At 37.7% G+C, this 21,495-nt stretch overlaps 2 pseudogenes; both read right to left on the reverse strand.

The window, feature by feature from the left end:
* Window positions 1–14,252: 14,252 nt before the first annotated feature.
* LOC140636067 (UPF0688 protein C1orf174 pseudogene) lies at window positions 14,253–16,038 on the reverse strand (annotated as a pseudogene).
* Window positions 16,039–17,263: 1,225 nt separating this feature from the next.
* Window positions 17,264–18,247, reverse strand: LOC140635736 (14-3-3 protein epsilon pseudogene; annotated as a pseudogene).
* Window positions 18,248–21,495: the final 3,248 nt, after the last annotated feature.

Raw genomic sequence — 21,495 nt, forward strand, 5'->3', positions numbered from 1 at the left:
GATGGGACATGATGGGTTGAGCACTGGGTGTTATACTATATGTTGGCAAATTCAATTTAAATTTAAAACTGTAAATAAAAAATTATAAAATCAGTTGACTGTAAACATTTTAACTTTCTACAAAAGCACAAAAATTTAAGATGAAAAAAGGGATATATATAATCATGGTCAGAATATTTTAAGGTGATATCTTGTTACTTTGTATTGCATAAAATCAAATGGCATTCTAAGCATGTTAACTAAAATTTAAATAAAAATTTGTAAAAAAAAATGATAAACTTGTCTGTCACCAATGGAACCAACCTATCTAAATTTGAATCACAAATGACAGCGTTTTCTCATGTTTAAATGACAAATTATCTTTGCTATTAATATTAACATTGGTGTATATATTTTTGTCCAAAACCTTTCACCTAATGCTTGCAGAATCTGTAACACTTAACCTACAATTAGTATAGCTTATAACCAGTTTTCCATTGTTGGTTGTAAAATAGTGATTTTTAAAGATAAATTTTATAATTTTTCTGCACTTACTCATTGTTATTCTTGTGTAAGGATGAGTGTTAATTTACCAATTCTATTAAAAACTTGCACCTAACAAGATTTAGTAGAGCTTTATTTTTGTTCTTTATTTTTTGTGATATATTTTTTTATTTAAAAAATTTTTAATATATTTTTTATTGAAGTTGGATTTGCCAACATAACACCCAGCGCTCATCCCATCAAGTGTCCTCCTCAGTGCCCATCATCCAGTCACCCCATTCTCCCATCTGCCTCCCCTTCCACTACTCCTGTTCATTTCCTAGAGTTAGGAGTCTCTCATGTTTTGTCACCCTCTCTAATTGCTCTTTAACTTCCAATGTTTGGAGTGAGGACTTTATAGGATAGTGACCTTTTGTGATGGCATTGAAGATTCTTTTCTTTCTTTTTGAAAAATATATCAGTATGGGTTCATGAATTTTATTCAATTTCTTACAGTTTATTATAGTATTATTCTTTGAGGCTTAAATTATCCCAAATTTGGCTAGCAAGTGCTTCTTGCAACTAGCTTTGATTGCTTTGTTATATCCCTATTAATCTTTGAGCATTTCTTTTCTTTATAGAACAATACAATTTTCCAGGCACACAGTATACTTCCCCTACCCAACACCCATAATCAAAGATGGAAGATGGCAGTCAATACCATGCTTTGTTGGTTAGTAGTGCATAACCTGCTTTATGATGTCCTTTCTAATGAACTTAACACTCCCATGTGCTTTCTGTAATTGAACAAGGGGGAAGACTTTCTTTATATTCCGCTTTATCTTGAGACAATTTCTTTTTTTTTTAAATTTATTTATGATAGTCATACAGAGAGAGAGAGGCAGAGACACAGGCAGAGGGAGAAGCAGGCTCCATGCACCGGGAGCCTGACGTGGGATTCGATCCTAGGTCTCCAGGATCGCGCCCTGGGCCAAAGGCAGGCGCCAAACCGCTTTATCTTGAAACAGTGAATTACAATCTATTTTTTGTTGTTGTTGTTGTTTTTAAATAAATGTCTTTATTTCACTAGGAAAGGCATGGAACCACTTGTAGAAAATTTCGGGGAAAATCAGTATCAGTCCTACACAATCATTGTTTTAATATGGGTGGCTAGTCTTTCATCCTTTTTCTTATTAACACACACAAAATTGTTAACTTATATTTAATTGTATTTTTATTAATGCCCTTTTAAAGTACATCACCCATATAAATGTAAATTTCATTTATAATGTGATGAAGCTCAAAGATGTAATTACGGAACAGTAAATGACAACTTATGAAATGGTGTTTGAAGCAGTCTAGCCAGCGAAATGTTTTATTTTCAGCATGCTTGTGCTCTACCCACCCAGCTCTTTTCCATCATGATATATACTGTTAATACAAGTGTTCAAAATAAGTCTTGGGACGTGGGGTGCATTACACAGGTGTTTGATATATTACTGTTGCTAGTCGTTATTCCTGTACTTAGTAATACAAATAACCCAAAGGTATTAATTATAAGGGCATACATCACTAACTCCTTTCATTAATGCCAACGAAAATATGTTTTAGAACAAAATGTTTTTTTTTTTTAAAAGATTTTATTTATTTATTCATGATAGTCACACAGAGAGAGAGGGGCAGAGACACAGGCAGAGGGAGAAGCAGGCTCCATGCACCGGGAGCCTGACGTGGGATTCGATCCCGGGTCTCCAGGATCGTGCCCTGGGCCAAAGGCAGGCGCCAAACCGCTGCGCCACCCAGGGATCCCCTAGAACAAAATGTTAAGTGATAAACATTATCTAGATAAGCAGACAGGGAAGTGCAGCTGGTAGAGGTCATTTAAAACAGCTGGATTCAGGAAACACTCCCTAAGAAGTAACCCACTTTTAGTAGTTGTTGGTTTTACTGCAGGGTCAGAAATCATCTCTTTTTTCAAAGGAATTCATTCCAAATTGAATTACCTTGACGGGCAGTGAGGAGAGCACTTGATGGGATGAGCACCGGGTGTTATATGTTGGCAACTCGAACTTCAATAAAAAACAAAAACAAAAACAAAACAAAACAAAAAACCCAAACAGATTGAATTACTTTTCCTGATGACACTCCTTTCATCGGACTTCTTGTAACCCTCTGCCTTCCCTCAAACAGGGTAGGAATCGACTATCTTAAAACTCTTTATCCTCAGGGCCCTCCTGGTGAATAAATTTAATAAAATTAATTCACAAATCTTTGTTACCCATAAGGAAGGACCCTTCATGGTGGTCATGTGGAACATTGCCACAACCCAAAGAAGGGGCTGCAGTGGGAATTTAGTCTGTTTTCCTGGGGAAACCAAGAAGTGTTTTGTGCCAATGTGCTGCAGGTGTCACCCATGGCAGCTGGGATGACCCCTTTGCATGACCCTCCTCACTTGGAGTCCCTAATAGCTAGTACATTGATACTAGGACCCAAGGCCACAAAACTGTGTGGATATGTATGAGGTATCTCTTAATTTTCTCCATATTGGGAAATAAATTGTATACTGACTATAAGAAAGACTATATTCTTTTAAAAAATTTTTTAAATAAATTAATTTTTTATTGGTGTTCAATTTACCAACATACAGAATAACACCCAGTGCTCATCCCGTCAAGTGCCCCCCTCAGTGCCTGTCACCCATTTACCCCTGCCCCCCGCCCTCCTCCCCTTCCACCACCCCTAGTTCGTTTCCCTGAGTTAGGAGTCTTTTTCTTCTCCCTTCTCTTATATTCCCTTTCACTGTTATTTATATTCCCCGAATGAATGAGAACATACACTGGTTGTCCTGCTGGGTATTTGTCGTTTCTAATGGCTGAGTAATATTCCATTGTATACATAAACCACATCTTCTTTATCCATTCATCTTTCGTTGGACACTGAGGCTCCTTCCACAGTTTGGCTATTGTGGACATTGCTGCTATAAACATCGGGGTGCAGGTGTCCCGGCGTTTCATTGCATCTGTATCTTTGGAGTGAATTACAATCTAGGTACACAAATCAATCAGCATTCTTTCACTGCTTCTGTGAAATGAACACAGACAAGAACTTTGAGTTCCTATGTAGGCATGAGATAAAATTTCCTTTTATGCCTATTTTGCTCCTTATGATGAGCAAGACAAGAATGAGGGGTATATTGAACAAGACATTACGTTAGTAGCATCCATATTATGGAGATGTATATCCTTGCAGGTTTCAAATACTTTCAGTTTTAAATGAATAAGTTCAAATTGTCCTTGTCCTTATTTTAAAATCTCTAGTGATATTTGATTGTACTTTTCCATGTAAGCATTGTATTTGTGCTTGACTCTTTGATCTCTATTCTTCATATAGAAAAGATTCCATGTTCTCAACCACCTCATATAGAACATGGAATCATGAGAGCATCTAAGTCTTCAGAAGAAAGGGAAGAAACCTTTAATTCTAGCCTTTATGTACATGGCACTAAATTAAGTTATATTTGCAAAAATGGTTTTAGGATATCTGGAGAAGATGGGATAACATGCTACATGGGAAAATGAAGTTCTCCACATCGGTATGTAGGTGAGAACAGTACGAAAACTAAAAGTCTATTTTCAGTGCAATTTATTCAATAATCAGTTGTCATCAAAGAGACAAGATACATTTGATCTCTAAATGTATAGAGCCATTTATATATTTTACCATTACAATGTTTGCATGATCAAATCATCCTATTTTTGTTAATATTATTGATTTATTCTGGCATTTTAAAAATTCTGGCAGGGGTGTTGGGTGGCTAAGTCAATTAAATTGCATCTGTCTTCAGCTCAGGTCATGATCCCAGGGTCCTGGGATCAAGCTCTGAATTGGGCTCCCTGCTCAGTGGGTAGCCTGCTTCTCCCTCTCCCTCTGCTGCTCCCCCTGCTTGTGCACATGCTCCCCCAACCTCAAATAAATAAAATCTTTACAAAAAATGAAATTCTGGGGATCCCTGGGTGGCTCAGCGATTAAGCACCTGCCTTCGGTCTGGGACAGGATCCTGGGGTGCCAGGATCGAGTCCTGCGTAGGGCTCCCTGCATGGAACCTGCTTCTCCCTCTGCCTCTGTCTGTCTGTCTGTCTGTCTCTCTCTATGCCTCTCATGAATAAATAAATAAAATCTTTAAAAAAACAAAACAAAAAAAAAACAAAACAAAAATAAAATTCTGGCACTAAAAAACCCTGAATGTATGGTGAAATTAGGTCTACCTATTTCTGTTGGTATACCTATTCATAATCCTACCTATTCTAAGTTGTCATGTTAGCTTTGCTGCCAGAGTAAAAAAAATTTTTCCAGATGTCTTGGTCATCATTTCGGTTTTTCATAATGAACCCAAAACATGTAAACAGCATAGCTTTGAAAAATGCATGTGTTGTAATGTGAAGAAATGGTAAAATAGTTGATTTAGACCTATAGTCAGTATTATTAAGCCTAATTGATTTTAAGTAGAGAAAGCAACAATATTTTAAACTTTATTTTTAGTAAGAACACTGCAAATAGCATGGTGATAGCTTCTAGGCAGTGTTGGGGTTGGAATGGCTTTGTTATTTTCTATCTGGCAGGAAATGGATTAGTAAGAAGGTATCTGCTGCAACTATTGTACTTGAATGAAGTAGGGCCGAGATGGGTGTCAGGCTTTCTGTGGCCAAGGGAAGTCATGGATGAGGGCCAAATTGGGTGGATTTGCCAGTTGTGGCTAAAAAAGTCCAATTCATGGAAGGTTAATATGATTGAGGTTGGGTTGAAAGTCTCATGAATTTAAATTAAACAGAAACCATGCTATTGGAATAATAATCCAGTATCTTCAACACAGTTATGTAGGATTACTTGGAGGACATCAGTGTTTGCATCAACTTGGCGCATAGCATCACCTAACGAGTAGAAATGATATGTTCCTACTCATTCTCATCTGATGAAAAGTTGGAAAAGGTTGTTGGCAGTGACTGAGGCTAGTATAGTAATAAGGAATATAAGTAGGTATTTGAAAAATTGGTTAATGTTGGAGTCTGTATATATCACGTTGAGGACTTTATAATGACCATGTAACAAAAATGCTACTGATATACATATAACAGAGAAATAGTCTAATTTAAAGCTAAGTGATAGCTTTAGAGTTTGAATTTATTCAGTATCAATTTGGAATAATTATTCCAAATAATTAGGCATGAGTAAATGAATATTGTGGGAATTAAGCTGGTGATGAAGGCGTATGAAATGACAGGTTTTACATAGTATGGCTATAGATTGTTGCAGATGTTAGAGGTGGTTACTATGATTGGTAAAATTAACATAAATAACAAAGTTAATATAGAAGGGGTGAATAGATTTATTAGTTTTATTGGAGTTGCACCAATTTTTTGGTTCCCAAGACTAATGGAATACTTCTTTAAAAGCTTGAAAATGCCATATAATAATATGGAGGCACTTTCTTCACTTTCTTGATAAAATAACTTCTATAAATTTTCATTGCTAGATTTACAACCTAATGTTTTTATTAAACTCTATTTATGGTATATAAGTCCCAAAATAGCTTGAGGATTAAGTGATAAAAGTGGAAGGAGTAGTATATGTTAGGTTATAAGAGCATTTTCTCGTGTAAATGATGGCTTAATATCATTGCTATGATATATTTATTGCCTTGTGTTCTGATTACTATATAAGGAGAATCTAGGGGAGTAATTACAAGATTGATTCCTATTAAATGACAGTAATGATGGGGAATGATGATATTGCTATGACTAGTTTTCCAACTAAATTAATTGTTGGAGGTAAAGCTAAGTTGGTAAGGATTGTTAGTGGTCATTGTGCTGCCATTTATGGAAGGAGTATCTGTAGTCCATGAGCTAGAATTATAGATCAGTTGTGAATTAATTCATAGTTTGAATTTTCTAGGCAAAGTAGTACTGATGATATAAGGCCATGGGCAGTTATCAGGACTGTAGCTCCTATGTAATCTCATGGTGTTTGGGTGAGAATGGCTATAATCACTGGTGCTATATGGCTGACAGAAGAAGATGCGATGAGTAATTTTAAGTCTGTCTGATATAAATAGATGAAGCTGGTTGTAATTATTCCTCATCAGGAAAATATAAGGAAAGGGAAAGGCATGTAATTTGTTAAGGGGTGTAGTACTGTTGTAATTTGTAGTGTGCCACGGCCACCTAGTTTGAATAGTAGAGCTGCAAATACTACGGATCCAGCAATTGGGGCTTTTACATGTGCTCTTGGTAATAAGAGGTGCAGGCCATAAAGAGATATTTTTACTATAAATGCTGAAAGGCATGCTAGTCATAGGAAAATGTTGAATCAAGAACTCAGTATTGTTTGGTTTTCAGTATTGAAGTATTGGAAAATGTAATGAACCTATTTGATTTTGGATTGAAATTAGCACAATGAGAAGTTAGACGTGATCCTACCAGCATATAAAATAAGAAATAAAGTTCTTCATTTAATCATTCTGTCTGGTTTCTTCAGTGGGTAATAATGTTAGGATTGGGACTAATGTTGCTTTGAATAAAATGTAAAATAGGACTTTCACTTCTGTAGTTAAGAATGTTTGTAATATAATAAGTATTGTGATATATAGTTTTTGTCAGGTTAGCGATTCTTTGGATAGATGAAATTGACTGGCTGTAAGTAGTAATGGGAGAAGTCATGTTGTTAATGTTAGCAGAGGTTCTGATGGAGAGTCAGAAAAGATTAGTGCAAAGTAAAGGCTATTATCATTTTGTTGATCCAGGAGAATAAGTTGATAAAATGGATTAATAGGCTATAAATTGCAGTATTCAGATTTTTTGATAGTCATGTTAATGGCATTAGTATTATGGTTTAAATAATAATATTTAGCATTGAGAAGGTTAAGATTTTGTGCTAAGTCAGTACCATCGATATTGGATATTGTAACTGGTAAGGACAGTCGTGGTGCAGTCTTATAGGCTGTGAATGCTAAGAAGAAAATAGACATTATGCTAGCTAATGTAAAGTGAGTGTAATGTAAATGCTAGAGTGTTTAGCATTATTACAAGTTACTATAATGAATAATGATAATATTATACCTTCCATGCATAATAATGAGGATATTAAATAAGATCAACATATTAGTAGCCTTTTAAGAGATACTGTAAATGCTAAAATAATATTAACACAGACTAAGAACATTTGATAATTATGAAGTTAATCATAATTTAATGAATGAAAATTACATGCTTTAATTATCATATTCATTCTAATCCTTTTTGAAGTCATAAGCTAAGTTTATGGCTAGTAATAAAATTAGAACTAATATAAGTAATTTTTAGCTTGTTTGGGATGCTCAGTGTAGGGGTAGGAAGAAGGCAATTTCTAGATCAAATAATAGAAATGTAATGACTACTAAGAAAAGCTGATGGAGAAGGATGGTGTGTTGACCCTATGGTGTGAAATCCACATTTGTATAGGCTTGATTTTTCTGTATAGTGAATAGTCATTTAGGTGAGGAAATCAGAATGCAATAAATACAAGTAATGAAGTTAATAGTATATTGGCAAATAGTATAAGATTTGTTAATCTTTTCAGGTTATACAGAAACTAATTGATTGGAAGTCAATTTTAATATTTAATACTGAGAAAATAAGATCTTCTTCAATAGGTAGAGACATATGTGTCTGTGAAATGTAGTACCAGGCAGCTGTTTCAAATCTGAAATGGTAATTTTTTTTCTGAAATGATAATTAGATGTAAAATGGAATTTTAGTTTATGTGTATAAAGCAGACAATGACACAAGTGGAGCTGATAATTATGTACAATCTGTCTAAGCCTGTAGCTATAAAGAATGGTGAGCCATAATCTCTATTTCATATTGTAAATGATGTTTCATCATATTCTGAGGCTTGCAGTAATGTAAAATAAATGCCTAGAAAAATTATAACAAATAGGGCTTAGAATATACATTTTCAATTTCCTTCTTTTTAGCCTGTGATGAGCTCAAGTAATGGAGACTCTAGAAACTAATAGAACTGAAGTATTAAGAAGTAGTACTCCTAGGAGATTTAGAAGTGAGTGGTCAACAACCACCTAATTCAGGTTTTGGGGTAGCCTTGAAAGATAAAAAACTCAAAAGAAATCAGTAAAAAAGAAGACTTCTGAAATAATAAAGAGGATTATGGCTTATCCTAGTTCTTTTTGGACAGTTGGTGTGTGAAGGCCTTGAAATGTACTTTCTCCAATGATGACCCATCATTATTGGTATATGGTTAGTACATTGGCAAAGGGTGATAGGAATATTGAGTCAAAATTATCAGACCAGATTTTTTGAGAAGGACAGACAGGACTGGGATTTACCATATGATATGCATGTGTTTATAGACCTTTAAGTATTATCGTGTAAGTAGAGTAGATTAATACATAAGCTTGAAGTAAGGCCACTGTGAATTCAAAGACAGTAGGTATGATAAGAATAAAAAATATTATAAAAATGCTTCCCCAGTAAGGTGAATTAGATATCTGGCAGTAATGTTAGCTCTTAATCATATGGCCAGACTATTGGTTGACTAAATAGGCTAATGATTTCAATACCTAGTATAGGAATAAGTCGATAGGTGTCCCTTGGATAGGCAATGAACCAAAGATGCTTTTGTTTTATGGTAGAGGCTGGTATTTACTGTTCCTGCTCATGGAGAGATAGCCATTCCTAAATGTACTGAGAGTGAGTGGTAGTTGTAAATGAGTGTGGTACAAGGTCTGATAACTTTGTTAAGCTGATAAATAAATGATGTAAGTACTAGGGTTCAAATTTGCCCTTTCTGGGGCACCTGGGTGACTCAGCAGTTGAGCATCTGCCTTTGGCTCAGTTTGTAATCCTGGGGTCCTGGGATGGAGTCCTGCATCAGGCTCCCCATGGGGAGCCTGCTTCTCCCTTTGCCTATGTCTTTTCTGGTCTCTCTGTGTGTCTCTCATGAATAAATAAATAAAATCTTTAAAAAAATATTGTCCTTTCTGATTTCATATAGTTATTTGTTTAAATATCAGTTGAATTAATCATAGTTGAATAGGAATTAGACAGAAATTGATTGATTAGGTGTGGGAAACAATGCTTGGAAATATAATAATTAGAATAATGGTAGTCTGTTGGAGTAGTGAAAAAGGGGAATACATTTGCATTCATTTTGTTTTTCAAGGGGTGAAATGTTTTGATGTTTTGTTTGTTACTTTTGGGTTTGAAGGATAGAAATGTTTTAAAATTTTTTGTTGAAATATAAAACTATAATTATTGATATAATGGTAATAAATTGTGTTGTATCTAGCTGTGTCATATCATAAAGGAGAGGTTTAAACTCTGTCTTTAACTTAAAAGGTTAATGTATTTATCTTCTTAAGGACTTTATAGTAGAGATGCAGCCATCTTTGGAAATATTTTAGTGGAACTAATTCAAGAACAATAGGTACAAAACTCTGGTTTGACCTACAATTTTTGAATGTTGTCCATAGTAAAAGCCCAGTCACATAGATATGCTGGCTGTTCAATTTACTCTCTGGTGATGTCATCTATTTTTGGGCCTAAAGAGGGAATTTCCCATGAATGTAGAACGTCTTTGGATGAAATGAATACTTACTTTTTTTCTGTAGATAAAACTACTCAATTGCCAACTTCTAATAGTCAAAATTCTCCTGGTTTTAGGTCTGATACAAGAATTATATAGCAATTGAAGTACAAGTCTTCATAATTTGAATCTTTATAGATTCGATATATAGTCAGGGAAGGGTTATTGATTGTATTTATGATGTAAAGAATTTGTAGTAATGGTAGGGCAATTAGGATTAAGATAATGTCTGGTAGGATAATTCAGACTTTTTACTTCTTGTGCATCTGTTGTGCTTGTGTGAATTAATTTAATTGTTAATATTACTGAAATGATATAAAGGACTAAAGAGCTAATTAGGAAAACAATTATTAATGTATGATCATGAAGGTGTAAAAGTTCCTCTATGTCAGGTCACGTTGCATCTTGAAAACTCAGCTGGAAAAGATACGCCATAGAGATATAAAGGATTTGAACATATAATTTAACTTTGACAAAGTTATGTAATTTTTATTAATTTCCCATTTGACAAGGACATAGTGGTTATAATATTGGCTTGAAACCAGTTGGGGGATTCTTTTCTTATTTAAGTTTATGTAAGTATGTTCTTAGTTTCTTTAAATGATGACATGGTGGGGGGATTCCATGTTGTTATGCAAGATTAAGTAGTTCATTCTATTGATACTTCTCCTTTAGAGGCAAATGCTTCTCAAATTATGAAAATCATTCATTCATCATTATGAAATTCATTCATTTACTGAAATTCATTCATTTACTGCTGTTAATGAGATAAATGGACCTATGGATGAGATAGTGTTTCTTGTTGTATATATACATTGGAGTAATCAGAGTAACATCTTGGTATTCCTGAAAAGCCAAGAAAATGTTATGGAAAGTTATGTTAACACCTACAAATATAATTGTGAAGTGGATTTTTGCTCAGGTTGACTTGAGTGTATAACCTGAGAATAATGGGAATCAGTGAACAAATCCTCCTATAAGGGGCAAATACTACTAGCAGTAAGACATAACAAAAATGTGCTACTTCACAGTATGTATTGTGGAGAACAATATCTAAGGATTAATTAGCTAGAACAATCCCTATTAGACCTCCTATTGTAACTAAGAAAACAAAACCCAAGGCTCATAATATGGCAGGTGTCATATAATATTACTTCCATGGAGGGTTGCAGCTTTAATTCTGCTGGTCTTCTTCTTGCTTTCTCCCCTAAACAGAAAGAGTAGATTGAAGCCAGTTGACAAGGGTATTTAGCTATTAACTAAAAATTTGTGGGGTAAAAGCCTGCCAGGGTAGCAAGGACTTAGCTTAATAAAAGTGTGTGATCTGGGGCAGCCCCAGTGGCTCAGCGGCTTAGCACCGCCTTCAGCCCAGAGCCTGATCCTGGAGACCCGGGATAGAGTCCCATATCAGGCTCTCTGCATGGGGCCTGCTTCTCCCTCTGCCTGTGTCTCTGTGTGTCTCTGTGTGTCTCTCACCTCTCTCTCTGTCTTTCATGAATAAATAAATAAAACTCTTAAAAAATTAAACAAAAATAAAAGTGTTTGATTTGCATTTAATTGATGCAGAATCAAGTCTTACAATCCTTACTTCTCAGAAATTAAATTATATTTGCTTAGCATTTTGAGGGCTCTTGGTCTATACTAATTTAATTCCTAGTTTAGCACTGATAATATTGGTGTTGAAGGAAGAAATAATATTGAAACCACAATTAGTGGTGATAAAAAAGTTGTTTCATGTTTTCTAATTGTCATTCTATTTTTATGTTGTTTATTGATGGAAATGTAGTTAGTGATGTGGAGTAAACTAATTGTATATAAAATATAGATTAAGTAATGCTATGATAACTATTAATGTTTGCAAAATAATGTTATTATTTTTTGCTTTTACTTGAATAATTATTCACTTGAGTAAGAATACTGAAAGTAGTGGGAGGCCTCCTAATGATAATATAATAAGAAGAATGAGTATGGTAATCAAGAGAATTTTATTTCATATCATGAGAGCAATAGTATTGTGGTAGGTAAGTTATATATAAATAATATAAATGTATGTGTTTTATAATGTAATCTAATAAATTTAGGATTATTATAGTTGGGTTATAAATTATAATAGCTATTATTCATCCCATGTAAGCAATTGATGAACAAATTATAATATTTCATAATTGAGTTTGATTAATTCCTCCTCATCCTCCTATGATAAAGTGGTTATGGTTAATAATTTAATTAGATGAATGGATGGTGAAATTTGATATAAAATTGATATTGATGGAAGTGTTTATCATTAAAAAATTTAGAACTCTCACTCAGAGGGAGAGGCCCATATAATCAATTTGGGAATCCTTCACTGGCTGAGAACTCTAGTGGATGGCTCCACATTCCTTTGGCAATTGCCTTGGGTGCTGTGCTTTTACTGTATTAACCAAGTAGTTTAAGGGCAATCTGACATTCTTAACAATATGTCATTTTACTGAGGCACTGTGGTGGCCATTCTGGTGGCACTCAGTCTGCTGTAACTACTGAAGGGTTGGTAGCTAAGGTTTGTATATGCAGTAGGACATCAGCTTACTGATTGGAAATGTCAATGCCTCAAGAGCTGGGACATAGAAAACAAGGAGGGTTACTTCTTCAGGTTCTTGCAGATGTACCCAAATGTCTTTCCACATATCCTGACCCCACATAGACTAATTTATGATTATCCATCCCTCAGTTTCTCGTTGTCCAAGGCATAGGATTAATCTCTTTAGAACAGCCCAATTGTGCAACAGATTAATGGTCAAGGTTCATGAGTAACACCAGCCAAACTGTTCTAAGCTCAGCCTGCTTGCCACTGCGTTGGCTGCTGTGTGAGAGGCCCTACCTTGAGGAGGGCTGTGTACACTGCTTGGAGCTGTTGCTCTATGGGGGTATATTGGGTTTCTGCCCCTTTCCAGAGTTAGGACCAAAATCCTAGGGGCACTCTTCCCTTCCGTTGTCTCTGCCACAGTGCCTGACCCATACCTTCCAGAGTTTCTAGACACATCTAACTTAAACATATCTAGCCCTGCTTAGGAGATGTCCAGAGCTTTAATCTGCCTCACTAGTATTTTTGCTTTCTCAAAGGTGGTTTAATGCTCTGATCCCCAGTCCCAGATATGCCCTTTCTTTACCAGGCCATATAAAAGATGAAGGCACCATGCTGGTTGGGGAATAAAAGTCTTCTCAAGACCCCAAATTCCTATAAAGGCTTGCATCTTTTTCACATTCTTAAGGGTTGGATGACCTTGTACTTTATCAATCACAGCTTTGGGGACAATATGCATCTTACCTGGCCAGATGACTCCCCAAACCAGACCGTGGTACCTGGGTCTTGAATTTTTCTGCAGGTTTATTGCCCATCTTCCCCTTGTAGGTGTTCATCCAGCAAAGTCTGCAGAGCATCTAGCAGCTGAGGCAAATTTTCACCTGTTAACATATCACCAATGTAGTAGGCCTACCCCACTAATGAGGGAAAGGAGAACAGGGACACGTTTCCAGCTACCATCCTATGATAGATGGTGGGGTTAGGGAGGTAGACTTGGGGAAGCACTTGAAAGGTTTATTATTGTTCCTCCCACATGAAGGTAGATTGATCTAAGTTATCAGAAACTTGTCAAAGTCTTTTCCATGAAGAGGCAGAAACACTTTTTGCCAAAGCAAGAACAGTAGGACAGTGACTGCAAGTGACAAAAGACTTAAAATAGTTATTATTAAAGATATGATGGGTTTATTATAATGCAATAGACCAGAGAATTTTATTGTTTCCGTGACAGATTTTAAATTTAATTTGATTAAATTAAATTTAAATTTAATTTGATTGATGCCATTATACTAGGACATAGATTTGAAGCATTTCCTAGGAATACAGTCTAAAAAATGTTTAGTATTTGGTAATGCATCCTGTGAAATTTAACACATACAAAAAGTTTCATGTTTGTAAAAATCTTAAGACTTTTGGTTTTCTTAAGTAAGCAAGACCTGATAAAGACAAAACACAGATTCCTTGTTTTCTAGGCATAGTACATTAAAGGTAAAGAAAACAAAAATCTTTGAATACGATTGTTTATGAAGAGCAGGCCAATAATCTAAGAAAACTTAGTTTTTTTTTATTTTCAAAATATATTTTATTTCTTTCTCATATGCATATTGCAGAATTTCCAGGGTAAACATTAGCTTCATATACAGAAATAAAGGAGAGTTCTTTAAGAACTGGCATTGACTCAATCACAAGAATGATCAAATTGAGATAATGGAAAATAAACTCCTGTATTATCAAAACTAAAGAGTTTAGTGAGGAGTTTCTTTAGAAAGATCTCTCGCACTGAGTTCTGAGCCCCCCGGGGGACCCAAACTGTGTCATTTACACACAGACACAAGAAAATGCATGGGTGTGGGAGCAGCGGCTGTGCAGTCTCAGAGATGGTTCTGGATGATGAGTATAAACACTCCAGGTACTTGGTGTTCTGTATGAGGACTTTTACGGGTCAGCTTCAACATTTGGTTAAGAATATGTTTTCTTGGGAGATAAACTTGATACACATCTCAGCACTCGCTAAACTGTGGGACTATTAACTGTATTAAATATGCAAGGAAATCACTGTGTATACTTCATTCTCTACATTTCTGCACCATCATCATCGTCTTCATCATCTTTGGCTCTGAAATGCGTTTTCCTGAATTCTTGTTTGTTCATTGAAGGACAAGACGAAGAAGCTGGTGGAAGGTCCTGCAGGAGCTCCACATTCCCGAAGAACCGGCCCACGGGCATGGGCTGGTTGCTGTCCTCAGCCAGAAAGATGCTGTCCTCCGTCTGCAGCGGTGGCCTTGCAGCCTGCTCGGTGTGCAGTGTGGACCCGCCCTGTGCTGAGCAGCTGCTGTGACGCTGCCCCCCAGCCAGAGGTGTGTGCTGGCAGGGCCAGCCAGGCTGTCCTCCGTCTCTGCTGGGCAAGTGTCGCCCACAGCTGTAGGGTGCCCGAGGGGGCGCCCCGCGGCCTCCAGCTGTGCAGGAGCTCCAGCCCCCTTTCCTGGGGGCAGGTGCTCTCTGGCAAACCCCAGAAACTCACTGTTACCAGGGCTCTCGGGTGGTATTCTGGGCACAGCACCACGGTCACTCTGAGGGGCTAGTTTCTGTAATTCTGATTTCACCAGGTAACCTTTGTCCCATTTGAACTTCTTGGATGTTTGTCGACGGCTTTGTGCGATGTCTGACATACTGTCCTGGAAGATGTGGTGGGGCATGGCCCCAGCTGAAAACTTAGTTCTTTTAAAAGAAAGAAAACCAAATTCTAATTTTACAGCAGTGTATTAAAACTCTTCCCATTTTTCTGTTTAATTTACATAAATTCATTTCAGTTTTAGCTTGATTACATGTAAAATTCCTTTCTCAATATTCCTTTTCCACAAATCTTCTGCAACTTTCTATGCCCATCCAGTTTTTATTCCCAGACTCCAGATATGAGTCAGCTATTCACTTGGCTTTTGACCAATATTTGTGATCTTATGGAGCCTGCAGGTTGGGTTTGGGACAAGGGAAATCCTCCAGTAGTCTGCATTTTTTAAAACTCCACACATGCCCTTTTCTTCAGTCTCTGTGGCCAATATTTGGGTTATCTCCTGGGGTATTTATGTTTCAAGGACATGATAAAATTTGCAACTTCAGAGGACAGAGAAAGAATTCAAGTTTTTTCCTAGGAGCTTTGGGGCAATAACTATTTGCAATTTTCCTTTGTATTAGGGATCGGAAGGCTTGGATCATTTCAAGCAACACAACATCTCATCACTTTCTCAAAGATTGTTACCTCTTGCCATTCCAATCAGGCTTTTTTTTTGCAAGTGCCTGGATCTTAATCTGAGGCATTTGGGACCCTCCTACCTTTGCAGAACTGTGCACTGAGGCCTCAACTTATGATCCTGCTCCTTCATCTTGTCTGCCAGCACTGAAGCTAGCAGAGTAGTGGACACTCCCACCTGCTTCTCTAATCTCAGTTCTTCCTCTCACTTTCTAACTTGAGCTTCAGCCTCCAGCCAAAGTGCCTACAGGAGAGGCCAGCTGACTGCAGCTCTTATGCACTTCCCTTCTCTGCTACAGTATTCTCTCTGCAGTTCCTCCAACAAATGCATTGGACTGGCTGGAGTTTTCGGGCATCCTCCTACTCACACAGTGATCCACAGGCATCTAACAGATGGGTCACCCCTCCCCACAGAGAGGTTGATGGCCAACTTGTTTTCCTCTCATGGGTGTCTAATTCCCAAGGCCCATTTCTTCAGTGTCTTGGCTGATTCACCAAATTGCTGATTGACAGGTTCCTCATCAGCTTCCCTGGTATAATCTGAAACTGGCCCCTGTAGTTTGGGGGCTGGGGCAGGAAGAGACTGAAGAAAGGCCACTCCAGCTTGGCAGGTGGCAGTTTTTTTTTTTATTTGGCATTTTTAATTTGGCTTTGTTTTATTTAAGTTTAATGTTAATTCCATGCTGTGTTTCAGTAAGAACAATACAGATTCTGTATCTGTGGCTCCAGTCAGATATCCAGTAGTACAAATTAGCTTCAAGTTACACATACCGAACGAAAGAGGTTGAGCGAGCGAAGGAGGGAAGGGGGGGCCTAAGGGGAAAGGGAAGGAGAAGAAACAAAGAACTGAACACTCATGCAGGCTTTTCCATACCACCTTCAATGCTAACCTGCTTTAGAGGGAGAGTAAAAGTAGGCAAGAATGAGCAGCCAAGGATTGTTGAACAGTTACCAGCACCATGCTTTTCAGCAACATTTCCGCAACACTTTTTACAGCAAAACCATTATAACAACTCTTCAAACAATCTTTAACCACTTCAAACTAACATCCAATTAATTTTTAACATTGGTATAAAATTCGATTTAAACAATTAGAAAAAGGAAAAATGATACCACAATGCGTCTATAGTGTGATTAACCTCTCTCTTAGATGCTTGCATCACCTAGAAGTCTAATGGCTTTCAAATGTAATTTCCATTTTTAATGGTGATCTTGCCACATCTGGCAGGAGACAATGCAGTAATGCTGAAAAAGCCTCTACACAGTCCTGAATAGTGTCTTAATACACAGCTGGGACCGGTAAAATACACAGAAATTCACTCTTGCCTTTAAGAACTTTTGAAAACTGTTTTAAAAAAAACCAACAGGGCAGGAACCTAAATTCTGAGACCAAATGTAAAAGTCAGATTTGGTGGTTCTCAGTGACAATGGGGGAATTTCCAATGGGAGTGGGATGGGAAGGAATGGGGTGGTCAGAGATGGTTTCTCTTGTTGGCTTTTATGTCTCACTGATTTTCATCTTCCACATCCTGCAGCGCTTCTTTATTCTGCTCTTCACCATCACCCTGCACGTCTGAAGTCCATAGTGTCAGATTATCATGTAACAACTGCATGATAAGTGTAGAGTCCTTATAGCTTTCTTCACTCAGCGTATCCAGTTCTGCAATTGCATCATCAAAAGCTGCTTTTGCAACCTGCAGGCACGGTTGGGGGAATTAAGAATTTCATAGTAGAATACAGAAAAGTTGAGAGCAAGACCTAAGCGAATTGGATGCGTTGGTGGAAGTTCTGTCATTGCAATATCACTAGCAGCTTTATAAGCCACCAGGCTGTTCTCTGCTGCCTCCTTCCTGTCATTTCCTGTGGCAAATTCAGCCAGATACCTGTGATAGTCCCCTTTCATCTTATAATAGAAAACCTTGGACTCGCCAGTGTTAGCTGCTGGAATGAGGTGTTTGTCCAGTACATCCAGAATGTCACAACAGATTAACTTTAGCTCAGTCTCAACCATTTGCCGATATTCCCGAATCATTTTTAGTTTGTCTTCTCCCTTGTTTTCTTCTTTCTGTTCAACGCTGCTGATTATTCTCCAGGAAGCTCTTCTGGCTCCAATCACATTTTTATATGCAACAGATAGGAGGTTTCTTTCTTCAACTGTCAACTCCACATCCATCCCTGCTACTTTCTTCATTGATTCCACCATTTCGTCGTATCGCTCAGCCTGCTCGGCCAGCTTCGCCTGGTACACCAGATCCTCCCGATCATCCATAGCCGCAGTGGCTCCGGCAGGGTCTGTGCGATGGATGGAAGCGGATAGCGTCTCCGACTCTCTCAGCCTCTCGCTCGGCAGGTGGCAGTTTTAATAAGCAAAGGAAACTTACCTTTGAGGCTTATCTTGGGTGGCAACAAGATGAATGGATCCCTACATCTGCCGGTCAAATCTTAGAAGTTTATAAAGAGTCCCAAAGTGAGTTCAGTCATGTATACTATGTAGGCCTTCTTATCTTAAGGCTATACTGTCTTTGGAGCAGCCTCTGGGGATGAAAAAGGCAAGTAGAACCTACGTTCCAAGGACCAGAGAGGTGAGGAGCCTCCATGTGCTGAAGTCTAGCTCACTGGTCAACCAATAGTCCATCTTCTGATGACCTTTCCCAATAGTGATGGAATTCAAATGGTTAGGGCTCACGTGAGGGCTAGGATTGGTGCAATAATAAGTCTGGATATGAAGTCATAGTGTTTTTTTAATGAGTTGTGTGACAGCATCAGTGATAGGTTGTCACAGGCCATGAGGGTTGATGATATTTCGTTCTATGGAGTCGTAGATAACCTAAAACTTTCATTCAACTAGTGTAAGAAATGCTATGGCAAGTAGGATAGGGATAATTAATAAAAGAAGGCTAATTATGAACATGCTGTTAGGGGAAGGAAATTAAACTTCTAACCGTAGAGTTTTAAGTTTAATATATCTGTTACATATGATAATTGATATTACAAATCTTTCATAACATTTAATTATCATGCATTAAACATATTATCTCATTTTACATCATTAATTGTTGAAAATTATTTCACATGATGGGGATGCCTAGGTGGTTCATCTTTTAAAAAAATGGAGTCTGGGGATCCCTGGGTGGCGCAGCGGTTTGGCGCCTGCCTTTGACCCAGGGCGCGATCCTGGAGAACCGGGATCGAATCCCACGTCAGGCTCCCAGTGCATGGAGCCTGCTTCTCCCTCTGCCTGTGTCTCTGCCCCTCTCTCTCTCTCTCTCTCTCTGTGACTATCATAAATAAATAAAAATTAAAAAAAAAAAATAAAAAAAAAAATAAAAAATAAAAAAATGGAGTCTGGGCTTAAATGCTAATGATATCTTAAAAATATTTTCACAGAAACATCTAGACCGGTAATTTGACTGAACACCTAGGTACCGTAGCCTAGCCAAGTTGACACAAAATTAAACACAATGGTTAATTTTGAACTTGGATCTTTCATTGAAGAGATTCCCAACCAAACAAGGGAAAATTCGCCTGATTTCTTCTTTCTGCTTATAGTAAAATGCAACAGATAAGAGATAAATTGAAGATTGAACTGTTGGGCAAGATGGGACCAGCACAAGAAAATTCCCAGCTTATCCAGAGAGTGTACTTACTAACAAAGCCAAAGGTGATGCTAGACAATCATTTACTAAGGAGGTTAAACATGAGGGCACCTGGATGGCTCAGTTAAGCATTTGTCTTTAGCTCAGGTCATGATCCTAGAGTCCCAGATTGAGTCCCATGTCTGGCTCCCTGCTCAGCAGGGAGTCTGCTTTTCCCTCTGCCTCTCCCCCTGTCATGTTCATGCATTGTCTCTCAAATAAGTAAATAAAATCTATTTACAAAAAAGAAAAGAAAAATTTAAGCATGTGACTTATGGATCCAATTGAAATCATCTCAGCCTAAGCCAGAAATAGACATGCTATTATCCAGGAAAGATCTGTAATGGACCATCTTGTCTGAAATCTTGTTCCCTATTAATGCACTAGAGATTGACAAGGCTTTTGAGAATGTTATACTAGCAGAAATGCTTCCAGCCTTAACTGAAAGGGACAGAGACTATATAAAGTGAAGAAAGGATGTCATCCATGGTAGAGCTGTGGACACAAAGGCTTGCACCTAGGACCTCCTCAGGTAGAGCCTCCTCCTTGGGAGGCCAAAACCACAGGGCTGCCACTCCAGCAGGCCAGGGGCAGAGCCAGTCACAGAGGAGTGTCCTCAGTTCTTGAAGTCTAATGGAATGTATCCTCCTGGATTTTGGATTTAAGACCTGTGACCTCTTTGTCCTTCCTATTTCACCCCTTTGGAATAGAAATATCTATATTATGCCTTTCTAACATTTATTTTGGAAGCATATCACTTGTTTTTTGATTTCACAGGGCCACAGATGGGCAGGAATTTTGCTCAAGGATGGATCATAAGCCAAGCCTCACCCATAACTGATTTAGATGATAACTAGATGAAATTTGGGGCCCAGAGTCAATCTTGGATTGGGTTAAAATGTAGGAGGATGTTAAAACTGGATAATTGTATTTTACACATGGGAAAGATGAACATGACTGGGCACAATTGGACTGTTATGAGTTGAACTATGTCCCCCAAAGTGCCTAAAAATGTTACCTTATTTGGAATTGGAGTATTTAAAGATGTAATCAAGTTAAGATCATGTTATTATGGTGGGCTCTAAGCAGATATAACTGGTACCCTTATAAGAAGAGGAAAATACCACATAAAGACCGAGATACACAGGGAGAATATTACCTGGCAAGAGAGGCAAAGGTGAGAAGGAAGCCCCTGTAAGTCAAAGAACACAATGATGAATGGCCACTGCCAGAAGCTACAAAGAAGCAAGGTAAAGAGTCTAGCGATTCTGAGACAGAGCATGATGTAAATGATACAAATGGAGAAACAAAAAGAAGCAAGCTCTGGTACCAATCCCATTCCTTAGAGCTCCACACTGATGACTTCCCCTGATTATAATTATCTTCCAAAGATTCTGCCTCCAGGGATCCCTGGGTGGCGCAGCGGTTTGGCGCCTGCCTTTGGCCCAGGGCGCGATCCTGGAGACCCGGGATCGAATCCCACATCGGGCTCCCGGTGCATGGAGCCTGCTTCTCCCTCTGCCTGTGTCTCTGCCTCTCTCTCTCTCTCTCTCTCTCTGACTATCATAAATAAAAATAAAGATTAAAAAAAAAAAAAGATTCTGCCTCCAAATTTTATCACATTAGGAGGTTTTCAAAATATACACTTGGAGAGACATAAGCATTCACCCTTAAACACCTTCTTCCTTCTTTGAAAAAGGGCTAACCACAATTCTTTTTCATGGATACCAATACCTTTACCATGTTGAAAAAAAACCCTACCTGAATCAGATCATAAATTGGTTTGAAGAGATTTGTACTTGATGCAGACCTCAAATGTACATCGATGTTGAGTTGGTACTCTTGGAAACTGAAGAATAAGTCACAAAGATATTATATATAAGATTAAAACATGACTAACAGAAGTTGGCCGATAGAAACAAAGAGCTAATCTTAAACAGTAAAATGTTGGGGAA

This window comes from Canis lupus, chromosome 6 (assembly GCF_048164855.1).
Source record: "Canis lupus baileyi chromosome 6, mCanLup2.hap1, whole genome shotgun sequence".
Classification (NCBI taxonomy): Eukaryota; Metazoa; Chordata; class Mammalia; order Carnivora; family Canidae; genus Canis; species Canis lupus.